Here is a 15,468-nt window from a genome sequence, read left to right on the forward strand (position 1 = left end):
ACTGAAGACTGGAGTAATGATGCTGAAAATACAGCTGCGCATCACAGAAATAAATTACATTTTAACACATATTCACATAGAAAACAGCTATTTTAAATAGTAAAAATATTTCAAAATGTTACTGTTTTTGCTGTATTTTGGATCAAATAAATGCAGGCTTGGTGAGCAGAAGAGAATTCTTTAAAAAACATTAAAAATCTTACTGTTCAAAAACTTTTGACTGGTATGTTAGCCTATAGTTTGAAGTAAAAAATATTAATATTAATATTAATAAGGAGAGTCTGAGATTTATTTGACAGTGATTTTACATTTCTTGTTTGTATGAAGGATAAATACCAATAAAAGGTGAACATTTATTTATTTGCGCCATTTTTTTCCTAAAATATTATATAGTTTTATAGGAGTAGGTTTCATAGAGTTGGCAAATTAATTTTTCATAAGTTTGTAGGTACAGACATCTGTTGTGGCCATTCTTGGCCGTTTTTATGAGGCTTTTTTAATAGTGTTCATATCGATATCGGAATTATATCGTATCGACCGAAATTAAGAAATATATCGTGATATAAATTTTGGCCATATCGTCCAGCCCTAGTATATGTTGTGTTGGGTAAATGTCTGTTAAGTGATTAATTCTAAATATGCTCATCTATTTTTTGCCATCCAAAATTAAACAATCAAAAACAACAATTTTGGAGTCACAAATCCAGCTTGCCTGATGTATAGACCCAAATGGAAGCTGGTGTCTCATTCAATTATGTCCCCAGGACATGTCCCCTTTAGGCCCCGTTTTTTGAGGGACCGCCTCACAGTGCTAATTGGGTCTTGTCGAACACCAGGTTGATTGGATGTGACACTTAGTGCAGGGCGAGGGTTCTTAAATTCACTGGAGCAAAGAGAGGGGATAAAACAATCAAAATTGAATTACTGACCAGTAAATCTGCTAATTATAGTCCATTAGCCCAAGCACAGAGAGGTGTGAAGACAATCCAGAGCCACATGGCTCAATGAGACTCCTGACACTTTGATATAGATTACCCAGAGTATGTGTATAGTATTCAGACTATATGTTTGTGTACTGTAGGCTATATTCATGATTTTAAAATACAATAAGAGTAATTCACCCGCAATTCATAAAATGACCACAATATCAGTGACCCATAATATATGTCTGTGTGTATATATATGAAGTTTGTGTTAAAAATACATTAAAATCAATGTTGTGAAATATTATTACAATTTAAAATATATGTTTTGTTATAATATATTTGAAAATGTTATTCATTCCTGTGATGGCATAGCTGAAAATCCAGCAGCCATTATGCTGGTCTTCTGTGTCACATGATCCTTCAGAAATCATTCTAATATGCTGATTTAGTGCTTAAGAACCATTTATTATTATTATCAATATTGAAAACAGTTGTGCTGCATAGTATTTGTAATATTAAGCAACACAAATATTAATATTCTTAATATTTCAGTCTTTGTTTTGAATAATTTCCATGTTTCATATTTTGATACCTATTTAATACGTTTGCTAAACCTTGAGAAGTTATGAAGAAGTTCAAGCTTAATATCATGATGAATTCCATCACAGGAAAAAGCTAATTAACATTTGTGTCTCATCTGTGTCTCATATGTGTTTTTTTTACCCTTCCTACTGTCATTCTTTCACTGTCAGTTGTTTTATTTTGCACTGTCTGTTAGTTGAACCATTCAGGGATGAACCAGCTTGTATTATCTTGTGATCTAAAGTAGAAGAAAGATGGATATTCCCACATAAGTTTACTATACATAACACCAGCACTTTAGAGGACTGTTCTAGTGTGATCTTTTGTTCCAAAACCGTTTGAGTGTGCAGTATATCAATTTTCTGCCCTTTGGAGGGGGTGGGGGTACAGGTCCAAATATTTACATTAGGGCATATCAGTTTGACGACAGTGTGGTGGAGCGGAGAGAAGAGCTGTTTGGTGCAGCAGAGAGGCCATTAGCAGAGTTAAATGGCTAGAAAGAATCTGGACCAGACAGCTTTCCACACAGGATCACTCAACCGCAACCACGTAGCTGCATAAATACTTCCGTCATGCAGTAAATACAGTCATGAGCAAAGACTTGGTTTGTAAATTAGTTTGTTGATAAGGAAACGCCTTTTCAACACCTTTGCATTGGGCAGGTAGATGGAGTTGGGTGGTGTAACGAACAGGTCATGTACACCATCTACCCCCAAATGTCAGCATAATGTGACATGAACTAAAATAAATGAATACATAATAATTCAAATACACTTTAATATATTGGCTCTGGCTGCATTATCCGTCTTGGAATAAATTATATATCAAATATAAAATGTATAAAAATATAAAATTCATCATGTTTCCCCAAGGCTGCCAAGCAAAGCCAATGCTATTTAATTTTGTGAGAGTAATAGTTCAGGAGAGCCACTAGTACTTTTTCAAGTTCATGCTTTGTACCATCTTCCTAATCCTTTCTGGCTGGCAAGGCTGCGTTTTTGTTTTATCCACCTTTTGGCAGGCATTAGAGTTACAAATCACATTTATTTCTAGAATCGAGCAAAATAATGATCAAAAATAAAAACGTTTCAAGTATTTGCTTCTTGTCAAGGACAGAGGAGGAGGAGACCAGTAATGATTGTAGGGTTAGTTGTAACAGTCTAGATTCAGCGCTCTAGGAAGAATTAAAGCCATGCTTAGAACATTACAAGAACATTGCTTTATTGCTCAGAGGTTGCTCTGTCATAGCTAAAGAGCCATTTGTGGACATGCAGTAAAAGTATAGAACATTAAATAAGAGATAAGCCAACAAAGGATAAGCCAGTTGTTTGGGAAATAATTTGATGAGAAATTTGTTCATATTATTGTTTGTGAAATAACTGCAGGGGTAAACAGCAGACACACAATTTCTTTCTTTTGAAGGGCCCTAGCTGCTTCCTAATTATCTTATTTGACACACAGAGAACCACGCTCCCTCTTCTGTCGTTTGGTCTCCTCTGCACATTGCTCGCGTAATTCGGGTATTATAAACTCTGCTGCAATGGTGATGGGTCTCCATCTATAACTATGTGTGCCCAGCTTGAGATGACTGTGCAGACAGGGAAAACGAACTGGCCTGGAGTGACTACCAGAATAGTTAGGCTGCTGTGGATCCTTGGCATTAGAAAGATTATTGTTTATCCCTCTCCTCTCACAGTGACATCTTCAGTCTTGTGAAATTATGAACGCTGCACTGTTCTCCTCCAGGTTGCTTCTCTGGTTTGTGAGGTGTGAACTTGAGTTTAGTTGGAGGATTAAAGATGGTCTTTGAAGAACATCATTAGATAAGTCATGACCTAGGGAGGCAGATTTGGCCCTTGAGGCACAAACAAATGCAATGATCATTGTTATCTTATTTCCTATCAGACCATTTGAAGAAATTAATAGTAATAGTTCTCCTTTCTATTCATATTTCCTTTCTTGCAAGTAGCATGAGCTTTTTTCCTCTTGTTTAACTTTGTAATCCATAGTAGATTATAATAGTGATGCAGCTGCATCATCATACTGATCATATGTTACTGGCAGATTTAAAAAAAAATTATTTATCATATTGGTCGATATTGTAAATGCTCATTTCACCTATTTATACATTTAGACTATCTTTGCCATCAACTAACACTCAATTTGTAATCTTGAGCAAATCTTAAAATAAATAACTGTACATTATACGTTGCTGTAATTCCTAAATTCACTTGTAGCATTTAAAATGATTGTTTTTAATTTTTAGTGCTTTTTTAAAATGTATTTAGAAAAAATTTAATTTTAATGTCGGCCATTTATTGGTTATCAACCATTACATGAAAGTAAAGTTGGTGTAACCCTGTGGATTTTAAACCGTATTTCTGATTTGAATATTTTTTCTCATTAATAAGTGCTGTAAATAAATGAATGAAATGAATGAAACTATACTGTAGGATAATTATAAACTGAAATAGTTTTATACTGCGGACAAGATGTGATTGTATATGAGGTGTAATCCATTTAAGATCTGATCTTAAATATATTATATTAAGATTTTAAGCTTATAGTGTTTTTTTATCCATCATATTTTAACCTGGATTTAAGCCGTGAAATTAGCTGTAGAAAATGGCATGATGTTAAAAACAAATGTGATTGTTAGCTTTGGAGGGATGTGTGGATAAGCAAACATTTCCAAAAAACTGACCTTGTTTCAAGTTCCCTAATTAAATGCCTCCTCTTGAGTCGCACTATTGGGTAAAAAGGCTGCCATGATTAATCTTCAAGACTTCGCTGTCATTCAGTCAAATCAACTCAAAAACCCAATTATCATGATGAGACACAGGTTGTAATGCTGGTTAAAGTTGGTTTGGTTGCATGCGCTGACTCATATTTTAAAAAGCACACCGGAGGGAAAGAACTGAATTTCCAATTATCATAACAAGAATATTCTCATATAAGGGCAGACAGCAGCAGAAAAGTCCTTTTTTATTCTGCATGATTTGGCAACTTAAGGAGGTCAAGACATACATTTGCGTAGCCTTGAGCTATATTAAGTCACAGCAGGAAGGGGGATGAGGGCTTTGTCTTTTAACATGCGCACTAGATGTGGTTGCATGTATTCTGGTATGCTCACTGTCTCCCAATCTCCCTTCAAGTAACACGAGCGCATGGCCTTTTAAATACCTCAGGGAATGTCGATTTACAGTGAGTTTATTAGTGCATTTGGTGCCAGAACAAATTTAGGAAATAAGATGTCATTAAATCATCTATGTTTCAAAGAGCACCTAAAGAGGGAAGCAAATAATATGCTAGAAGAGCACCTTTTGTACTTTGTGCTGAAATGTAGTAAAATAAAATTGTATCCAAAGCAGGCATTGATTTTGTTTCCCATGGTGGAATGCAAAAAGAGGAAAAAAAGAACTTAAGACATTTGTATTTGTAAATAAATAAAAAGAAAAAATCTTTATAATACAGGGCGTTTTTTTGTTACCTTTTATCAACAAAGCTGTAAATAAAAAGTTTCGAGATGTAAAGATTATCACAGCATGTAGCTGTCAGTTTGTAGCTGTAGTATCAATGTTTCCCCATTAGAAATATTAATAGAAATAAATGTTATAGATCAGTTTTCATATTTCATATTTCATATATATTTATTATCAAATATTAAGACTATTATAATATACACTACCATTCAAAATATTGGGTTTTTTTAAAGAAATGAACACCTTGATTCAGCAAATAAGCATTAAATTAAGTTGTTTAAAAGTCTATTTAAGATATATGCTGTTCTTTTGAACCTTCTATTCATCAAAACAAAAAGAAAAAGAAGTATCACAGGTTTCAAAAACATTTTCAACTGTGATAAAAATAAGAAATGTTACTGTCACCAGAACAAATTCCTTGTTTGTGCAAACATACTTGGCAATAAAGCTCTTTCTTATTCTGATTCTGATTCTACTTTAGCATCAAATTAACATATTTGAATTATTTATGAAGGATCACGTTACAGTAAGGACTGGAATAATGGTTGCTGAAAATTCAGGTTTGCCATCACAAGAATAAATTATATTTTAAAATATATAATATATAAAAAATAAATATACAAAATCACAATATTACTGTTTATACTTGGAGAGCTTGAGAGACTTCTTTCATTAACATTATTTATATATTACCGAAGCCAAAGTTTTGAATGATAGTGTAGGTGTAAACATATTTTGTACATATTTTGTACATGCTCAAATTAATTAAATAGAACCTGGTCTTCACTCTGCTGCACAAGATACAAGCCCTTGGAAGAACAAGCTAGATTCCCTGCACCCTGTCTCCACAGATCCTGTCATTGTCAGAGGATCCCAGGCTCCTCATCCTGAGAAACAGCCCAGCCAAGCAGGCAGGAGTGTGCCCACCAAACCCCAGGCTTTTCATTTGGATCCATTCTGTAACCCCGCCCTCTCACTCCAAGTCATGCCTCCAATCCATGCATGACAGTTTCCAACATCCCCTGCCAAAATTGTTTCCTGGATGCATTGTGATCCATGCTATCAGCTTCCTGACCTCCGAGTTCTGCGTCTCACACTTTTTTTTTTTTCATCCTCTCAAGCATGTCAGCAGTTTCTTACTGGCTTGCGAGACGCTGCCCCCACAGTGTGTGGTCTTGTGCCTGTACGGCCTCATGAGGTTTGTTTACGTGTGTATTTGATTCCACTCTATGAACACGTTCACAAAGATGCACTCCATAAGATAAAGAGAAGCACAGGGTCTTGTCATTCTTCCACAGCTTAATCAGGAGCTACACAGAGGAGAGGAGCGCCGCGGCACGGACCTTCCTGATCATTCTAATGAGGACCCCTGGCAATGCAGCCAGCGCAGTATAATTGACTTATTCGTCTCTTATTTTCATAATAGACACTCCCTGACCCAGAGCACATTTAGTTTGCTATGAGAGATGTCAGAAAGCATTGGAAGTTTTCTCCGCACGCCCATTAAATCTGAAGGCATGCCACCCTGTCTCCGGTCGGCCAGCACTGTCATTGGCTGCCCAGCTCATTATGCAGATGGAAAATGTAAGTAAATGATTCCAAGATTGGCCGAAAACCTTCCTTGCCCATACACACCCTGCGCCCCCTCCACCCTGGAGCCTTTCAAGGCATCCAACCAGGCTCAAAAATAAAAAAAATACAGTTCTGTTCCTCTGAAAAAATAAAAATTACATATAAATAATAAAAGCGCAGCAGTGCCCCTTGACGTGAAAACCAGGGGAAGCATGTGGATGTCATTGTTGTTGCAACAAGGCCTGCCATCTACCTTTCAGGACCAATTGAAATCAAATTTTGTGGAGGTATAACCACATTTTTTGTGGAGGTAAGGGTTAGCCAGTGAGGGTGAGCCCCGGATCTCTGTCCCTGCTAGCTGATATGAAACAGAACAGCTGTGGATATCAGTGCCCCCACGCAATTCTCCACTGACCATGTCTGCTGCGATTTTTGGAGCTGTCGCATTAGTTGCTATGGACAGCCGTAATGGGATACATCCTCATAGATCTGGCATTGAGAACACAGAATTAGATCATTATCACTTAAGTAAACCTACTACTGGCACATTTTAAAATGTCTGCAAGTAATTTGCTGCTTTGCAAGTATTCGACATCCTCTATTTCCTGGCACACATAGAAAAGTCCTAGAAAATATTACATCTCTAATAGGTTTTTTTGCATTATACGTGTGAGGAAAAAGCCACCGTCTTCTTTCCTTCTGTATTTTCTGTCTCTGCGTTGTTTAATGAGATGATTGTGTCTCCCATGTGCCTTCATTGAACTTTTATTTTGTGGTCGGCCTTCTATTGCTCGTGGCGCAGCGGCTGAGATACGGGAACATCATTAAAGTAATTACTACAAGCTCTAGTAGTTGCAGGAAAATAATATGGTGGGGGTGGTCTTTTTTTGCACAGACAGGAAATCCTTTTTTCACCGAACATTCAGCACTGCCGTGATTGTTAGAACAGACAGGACCCATCGCATTTCCTGTACCTGTTAAGGAAATGATGGAAATGGAGAAAGAGATGGAAAATCCTGGTGGTGGTATGCCTTCTATTCAGTCATTGTCAGAATACAGTTGTCAGCCCTGTTTTAGAGTGCTAAGTACGGTTATGTTCACACACAGTTCTGTTATGAACCAAAGTGACAACTGTATTCTGTAACTGAATACACTCTCCTAAATTTTCTGCATTCTGAGTGACGTTGGTTAAAACTGGTCTGGGTGAATGAAACTGCACTGAACAACAAGTTTTCTGTCATGTCATATAGTGCAGTAGACAATCAGTCTGTACTGTACATAAACTAATGCGTGGGTTGTGTTTTCATGTTGGCCTTCCGTGGTCTGCTGTTGATTATTTAAGATTAGATGCATTAGTTTGTGCCTTTATTGCATTAATTTATACTATCAAATTGTGTCAGTTGAGAAGACATTCCCATGTTATGGAAGTTGCCATCTTTTTTTTTTTTGGCTTCTCAGAGCTGGTTGGATTCATTTATAGCTTAGAAGATTGTTTAAAATCCTTATGGAGAAGATTAATTGAAAAAAATACTTCAGGCAAGAGACCAAGTGGCCAGGTTACATTCTAATTTAAAGAAAAAAGATTTGACTTTTCTGTTCATACCACCATTCCTGTAAGAATGAATAAAGAGGATGATTCGAGAATCGCACCTGCTTGTAAATACTATTGTCAATCCCTAATGCTGACTTTGTGAATGTAAACATAAAACTGCATCCTGTTCGTCTTTTGTATATCTACAATGTAAAATCCATATTTCCATTTGGCCACATGACAATAGACAAATTGTATAGTGTAATCTGTTTGTGAAGCGGACAAATAAAGACATCACTTTACAGGTAACAGTGTCATACTCTTGTGACACATGCTGTTGATATCACTTTTCAGGTATAGGGTAGCTACTATCATATATTCTTGTTTAGGTAATGGTGAAAATTGTTTGTTTGTGTATGCATTTGTGTGTAAGATGAAGAGAGCAAGAACCAGTATGTGAGAGAGAATAAATAGACAATCTGAATGCGCAGAGTTAGAACAGACAGGACCCATCGCATTTCCTGTACCTTGTGTCAGTTGAGAAGACATTCCCATGTTATGGAAGTTGCCATCTTTTTTTTTTTTGGCTTCTCAGAGCTGGTTGGATTCATTTATAGCTTAGAAGATTGTTTAAAATCCTTATGGAGAAGATTAATTGAAAAAAATACTTCAGGCAAGAGACCAAGTGGCCAGGTTACATTCTAATTTAAAGAAAAAAGATTTGACTTTTCTGTTCATACCACCATTCCTGTAAGAATGAATAAAGAGGATGATTCGAGAATCGCTCCTGCTTGTAAATACTATTGTCAATCCCTAATGCTGACTTTGTGAATGTAAACATAAAACTGCATCCTGTTCGTCTTTTGTATATCTACAATGTAAAATCCATATTTCCATTTGGCCACATGACAATAGACAAATTGTATAGTGTAATCTGTTTGTGAAGCGGACAAATAAAGACATCACTTTACAGGTAACAGTGTCATACTCTTGTGACACATGCTGTTGATATCACTTTTCAGGTATAGGGTAGCTACTATCATATATTCTTGTTTAGGTAATGGTGAAAATTGTTTGTTTGTGTATGCATTTGTGTGTAAGATGAAGAGAGCAAGAACCAGTATGTGAGAGAGAATAAATAGACAATCTGAATGCGCAGAGCTTCTTTTCTCATTTCTCCTCTCTCAAGGTTTTGGCCTTGATGTAGACTAGCAGTACAGGTCACTCCCTGCTTTGTTTCACCAGCACTTTTCGGTGGCTCATTTATAACGTCCTTGGAACGGAGTCACTCTCACATAAGAGTTTGTAATAACTGGACATGTTAAAGAAGTCTGCTATTCTGAATCAAGAATGCTTCTCTCACTGTAACCACATTTGCATATGACAGTTTGTCCTCGGGAAATATTTTACATTTCACGTTTTAGTCTTTTTGAAAGAGCACTACAAGCATAATGGAGTGAATTCAGCAGAGGAGGGTTTGCATTCACTAAATGGAGATGAAGAAAAATACTGAATATTAATTAATGACTTACAGTCTCTAAGATTACTTGACATTGAACTGAACTGTTGTTTGGAATGCAATGCAGTACCATGTCTGATTTTAAACGGATGATCTTATTGAACCTCTACATAATAAAGATGTTCTGCCAAGTGTTTGTTAACCAGAGAAGTGGGGCTAGCGAGCAAGAAGGGCTCCTCAAAATATGCTAATATTTTTATGAAAAAGGAAAAGAAAACATGCTCTGCATTCCCTACTGTAAGTATTCTTCCCCCTTGAACTGTCAACATTTCACCCATAAAAATGTCTTCTTTGATTCAGTCACTAGATTCTTTTCTCAGATGTGAGGCTAATGATTCATATATCTCTGGTTCTGTTGTGGCGACCACTTCCTGTGACTTAGGAAGTACAAAAAAAAACAGCATTTATTTGAAATAGAAATCTTTTTTAATATTGTCAATTTCTTTACTGTCACTTTTAATCAATTTAATACATCCTTGCTGAATAAAAGTGTTAATTTTCAAAATCTTACTGAACCCAAGGATTTGAATGGTATAGTGTAATGTTAGCAATATATTTTTATGATTAAAAACTAATTTATACTCTGTGAGAAAAAAAATGTTAGGTTACGTATTGTAAAGGCAACATAATTAAATAATTGTTTCCTAAAATAAATAATTAGATTTTATATTGTCTTTATAATTATTAATTAATTGCTTAAATTATATTATTTTAATCTTTTTTGGGTTAATATCTATTATATTTTTGGGCTTACACATTAACTTTGACAGCCCTAAAAATACGTATTATAAAGTCAGTTTTTTGTTGTTTTCTTCTCTAAAATTGCAGGTCCCCTTGTGGCCCCCTGGGGGTCCCCTGAGCCCAGTTTCAAAAAGTCTGTCCTACAGGGCCTACACACACAGTGCATGTGTAAATAGAAACATTGTTTACTGAATAGAGAGACATGCTATATTATCCCAAAGACAATATGACATCTTAACCTGGCGCCCTGCAAATGATATAGGACACCCCACATACATAGAAACAAATAATCAAGACCTAATTATTGCAAAAACAGACAAACGAATGAGAACTATTGAAAGGGGTGCACAGGAAAGTGTCATTTTCAACTGTGTGAATCCCATTGCATGGTTGCAAGGGCCTGTCGCACAAAGGAGACCGTGGCTGACAAAGCCGGCTCCTCTCTATGTGAGCCCAACCTAAAAGCATCCGGCTAATAGGCTGGTCATTCACATGTTGAGAATACAGAGAATGAGAGGGCTTTTTCCTCCCTGGCCGGGTTAAAACACAGGCCTCAATCTCCTCATGTACTAATCATTGTCTATTTGCAGGGGATTACGGGGGCCAGCCCACCTTTTATCAGTGGGTGTGGTTCAGCTATAATCATCCCTAATTTTCCTCTCGTTCCACTGGTTCGGCCTCACTCATTCTAATTCACCGTCTTTCGTGGCCACACTAACATGCTCTAAATGGGTGTCACTAACATGTGCTGTCAATCAATGGCCCTTGAGAGTGAAGCGGTTTGAGTTGACACTCAGGATCACTTTTTGTCTGCCAGTCAGTGCTTATATCCCAGTGCAGGTGGATGGTGCGACTGCGCTCTAGGGGTCTTTTCTTTCAAATTTAGACAGGTTCATTTAAGTTTAAGGGTTAGGGTAGGGAATAGGGTTACTGCCAAAAAGCTGATAATTATTTCCATGTTTCATGTTATGGGCAATAGGATATCAAATAGCCGATATTAAAGTTCTGAACTATTGTCTAAATACAGTTAAAACTAAACATTCAAAACTAAAAAACAGTCATTTAAGTGCTGCAACACTTTACAGGCATCCCCAACATTATCAAATCTCAAAAAATTAATATTTATTTTTCATGCTGTACATTATAAAGATCACATTGAACAGAATTATAAAACTATTAGTGTTTTAAAGATTCATTTTAAGTGAGTTTTAAATGACAGTATGTGTAAAAAGACAGGAAATCAGCTTGATTTGGATTCTTTTGATGATTAGGACGTTAATTTGTGTTTAATTGAAATGGCAAAGACATCTGCAATGTTACAAAAGGTCACTTTTGATCAATCATCCTTGCTGAATAAAAGTATACATTTCTTAAAAACTTTCTTACCCCACACTTTTGAATGGTAGTTTAATGGCAGCTATATATGTTTATATAAAAATTATGATTAGAATAGTTTATACTCCATGAGAAGGATATTAACTGTGATATTGTAAAAGCAACAAAATTTATTATTTGTTTCCAAAAAATTATTTGATTTTATACTGGTTTTGTCAATTACTAATAAATTGTTTTATTATAATTGTTAAAATATATCATTTTAAACATTAGAGACATTAGAAATTAGCACAATTGAATATCCAGTAGCTAACGATTAAAAAAAAAAAAAGTCTAATATTGTATGTCTAATAACCGTTATGGTACAGATACAGTACATCATGCTATAGCTTAGGTCTAGACTACAAAAGAAAAAAAAATCCTTCCACTTTGACCTTATTGTTGAACTTTTCTATTGTTGTGTAACTGTCTTTGATAGAGAAAGTGTGTAACTGTGTTTGATAGAGAGTGCTTGGACTCAAAAAGTTTCAGAGCTGCACAGAGAAATGTGCAGTGTTACACCACTGGCTCTGATCTGCCTCCAGGACACCTGCAAAATGTAGAAGAATGTAGGAGATGCTCATTTGACAGTAGCTTGAGTTGACAGTAGTAGCTTGAGTTAGAATGCAGCTGTAAATTTATATTCATTATCAAAATTGTTACAATCTCATTTTTATATGGTGAAATGTAATTATTCTGAGTTTTATTAAATTAACCATCGGTCTTCCATAATATTGAACATTTATCCAACTCTTTATCGTTTTCGTTTTATTGAGGAAAATTATATCGCGATAATTATCATTAACATTTTATCGCCCAGCCCTAGTTTGCCCATAGATCTGTTGTTTTTGTAACTGCATACCCTGTGGTGTATTTCAATTTGCTTAGACAAACACTCTAGGATTTTTTTTTTCTTCAACTGCATTAACTGTAGTATTCCTTTAGTACTTGCGCAAGACCAATTTGAGGAAGCAGTCATGCGTACCTGATGAGAAATTTTTTGCCTCCTATTACTTTTTTGAGACTGAGCAAAGGTCACACGAATACAACTTATTTTTCAACCATTAAAGCATTCATGCGTCTAAGCAAATGTCTTTCAAAAAGAGTGAGCGATGTGGAGGTAACTAGAAATGCATTGGATTGAAGAGATGAAAGGTTCTGTATGCTGGTGTCCCCGAGTTGAGAATACATTTATCCATTAATAAACTTGTCTGCATACCTCATGCAATCAAATTCACCATGCATGAGCTCCAGCTTTATCCACTCGACAATTATCCGCTAACAGCAATTACTCCGATGGCTGTGTGCTGAATAGAGCTGTCTGAAGCGGGGTTTTGAACCCTGGCCACGGTGTGTAGACTTTCTCATGGTGTGAGTTAGTGAGCGCAGAGCTCCTGCGAGGCAGGATCACCTTGTGTTTATATGGAGATGTAGGCAACGATAGGCCGTCACAATAGAGGCTTTTCTGGTGGAGTGTGCGAGTCTGTGTATGAGCACGATCGAGCATTTGGTGTGTGAAATTCTCCTTTGGTTCAGTCGTGTGTGTGAGTGTGGGTGAGAGCAGGCACGTGTGGAACATGTGGTGGTGTTCTCAGAGGAACAGCGGGGCCTTAATGAGGACTAGCCCTGGATGGCAGCTGGTGAAGTCCAGCCGTAGAATAGGTGGCTCTCCGTGTCCCTTTATGTGCGCACAAAGGAATGCTAATGAACCCCGCTGCTGAGTAGGGACTGGGAACTAGCCCACATGTCGCACACACACACACATACACACTCTTACTTGAAGGCTTTTTCACCATAACTTTCCACCAGCATCTACAAAAACACAAGGGGGACGAGACTTGTTGCAGCTTGTCTTTAAGTATGTGTATGTGTTTAGGTTAGAAACGGTGCATTGCTGCCTACCTGCCTCTCTGGTCAAATTCTGATTCTCATATCTGGTCTAAATAATATTATAGTGTAGGAGTAGTGGCTGGAGTTTGAGGACTCCTCTCCTGTAGAGACAAAAAGCCCTTCATTCTAGAGCCCACCTGAGACCTGACCGAACAGATCCTGCTCTCCTTGCCTAGGCAATCAGGCTTCATTTACACATTATTCATCTTTTCATTAACCACTGTAATGCCCTTCAGAATGCTGCATTCTGACAAAAATTAGGCCAGCTTTTCATCCTTTGCAGTTGTTCAAGTGTTCTTTAGTAGGTTTCAACCATCATGAGGCAGTTGCATTCTCTGTATATCTCCCTTTTTTCCCCTGTCTTTTATTAGGTGTATGCAAGATGCTGCTTGTGCATCAACATAAAATATCTTAATTCCCCATTCGAGTCCCTTTGTGGAATCCAAGGTCTCACGAGAGGGAGAGTATGTGCTCGTGTCTGTAACCGCGTGTTTGTGTGTGTCCATGTGGATGCATGTGTGAAACTTTGTGCTGCTTTGATCGTGTAGCCATGAACCTTTACTACAGTTTTTTATATATAGCCATTGAATTAACCAGTCAGGATCTGTTTAGATGTAAACAATAAAACACTCCAGGCTATACATCAGTGATTGCACCACGGTTATGGAATGTTGTTAGCGGAGTACCTGTAACTGTCTTGAATGTGCTTAATTTAGTTTCTTTTTCTTTCTTTTTTTTGATACACTGATATTTAAAAAATTAAAACGCTTTACAATTAGCAGTAGGTTCAAATAATTTAGCTTTATGCAGTGTATTATTAAGTGGCATGAATTAGCAATGAACAATACTCCATTTATTAACCTTGGTCAGTATCAAATCATTATACAATAGCATATACTAAAAAAGTTTGGGGTCAGTATGGTTATTTTCTTTTTTCTTTTCTTTTTTCTTTTACATTTTCTGTTCATAAAAGAATCCTGAAAAAAAGTCACAGATTCCACAAAACTATTTTCAAAATTGATAATAATAAAAGCACCAAAATCAGCACTAGAATGATTTATGAAGCGTCATGTAAGGTCTGGACTAATGGATTCTGAAAATTCAACTTTGCTGTCACAGGAATAAATTGTATTTTAAAACTATTTATTTTAAATTGTAAAAATATTTCACATATTTTCACAATATTACTGGTTTTGCTGTATTTTTGATCAAATAAATGCAGACTTGGTGAGCATTAAAGGCTTTGTTCAAAAATCGTACAGACCCTAGACTTTTGAATGGCGTATATATAAATTTAAATTAGCCTAAATTAGTAATTACTGTAAAATTATTATTAATTTATACCTATTTTATAATCACAATAAACAATTTGTACGGTAAGTACTAGTTCATTATATTGCACGATTCATTATACATCCTACAATTAAAATGAGGGTAACTGTAAGCTGTTTCAGTTGCCGTACTCTGTACTAATATCATTTTAGTAAGGTGATTAGTGTTAGTTGAATACCTCATCATTCTGGGTCTCTGTTTGATGGGTAATATTGTCCTTAGTATCATTTTTGTTTACTGCCTATGCCTAACCAGGAACCAGTCACATTTTGTTGAAAAGGTTGTAAAAATTTTCGTTGACCTTTTAAAACTTATATGGAAAAACGTTGAATGTGACCAAGGTTAATGACTGTAGCGAGGCTACTATGAAGGTCCAGATCTCTAATCCTACTAAATAGACCCTTCTGAATAAAGTCCTTTTTGTTGCTGGATTTTATGTATAATATTTTATGTATATATATATATATATATATATATATACACACACATATGTAAATACATGTAAATATTTTCAAAATA

General features: G+C 36.1%; 1 long non-coding RNA gene across 2 annotated transcripts in view; it reads left to right on the top strand.

Moving 5' to 3' along the window:
- The window catches only part of LOC107700753 (uncharacterized), a 56,904-nt gene that overhangs the window by 7,425 nt on the left and 34,011 nt on the right, over positions 1-15,468 (top strand). The window contains exon 3 of one of the 2 annotated variants that reach the window (XR_001635573.1): positions 5,842-6,010. The exons of the other annotated variant lie outside the window; for it this stretch is intronic. This is a non-coding gene — a long non-coding RNA (uncharacterized LOC107700753). Of the gene's footprint in view, positions 1-5,841; positions 6,011-15,468 lie in introns of those variants that run through there. 2 annotated transcript variants of the gene reach the window in all.

The sequence above is a fragment of the Sinocyclocheilus anshuiensis genome, unplaced genomic scaffold, assembly GCF_001515605.1.
Source record: "Sinocyclocheilus anshuiensis isolate Anshui unplaced genomic scaffold, SAMN03320099.WGS_v1.1 scaffold782, whole genome shotgun sequence".
Classification (NCBI taxonomy): Eukaryota; Metazoa; Chordata; class Actinopteri; order Cypriniformes; family Cyprinidae; genus Sinocyclocheilus; species Sinocyclocheilus anshuiensis.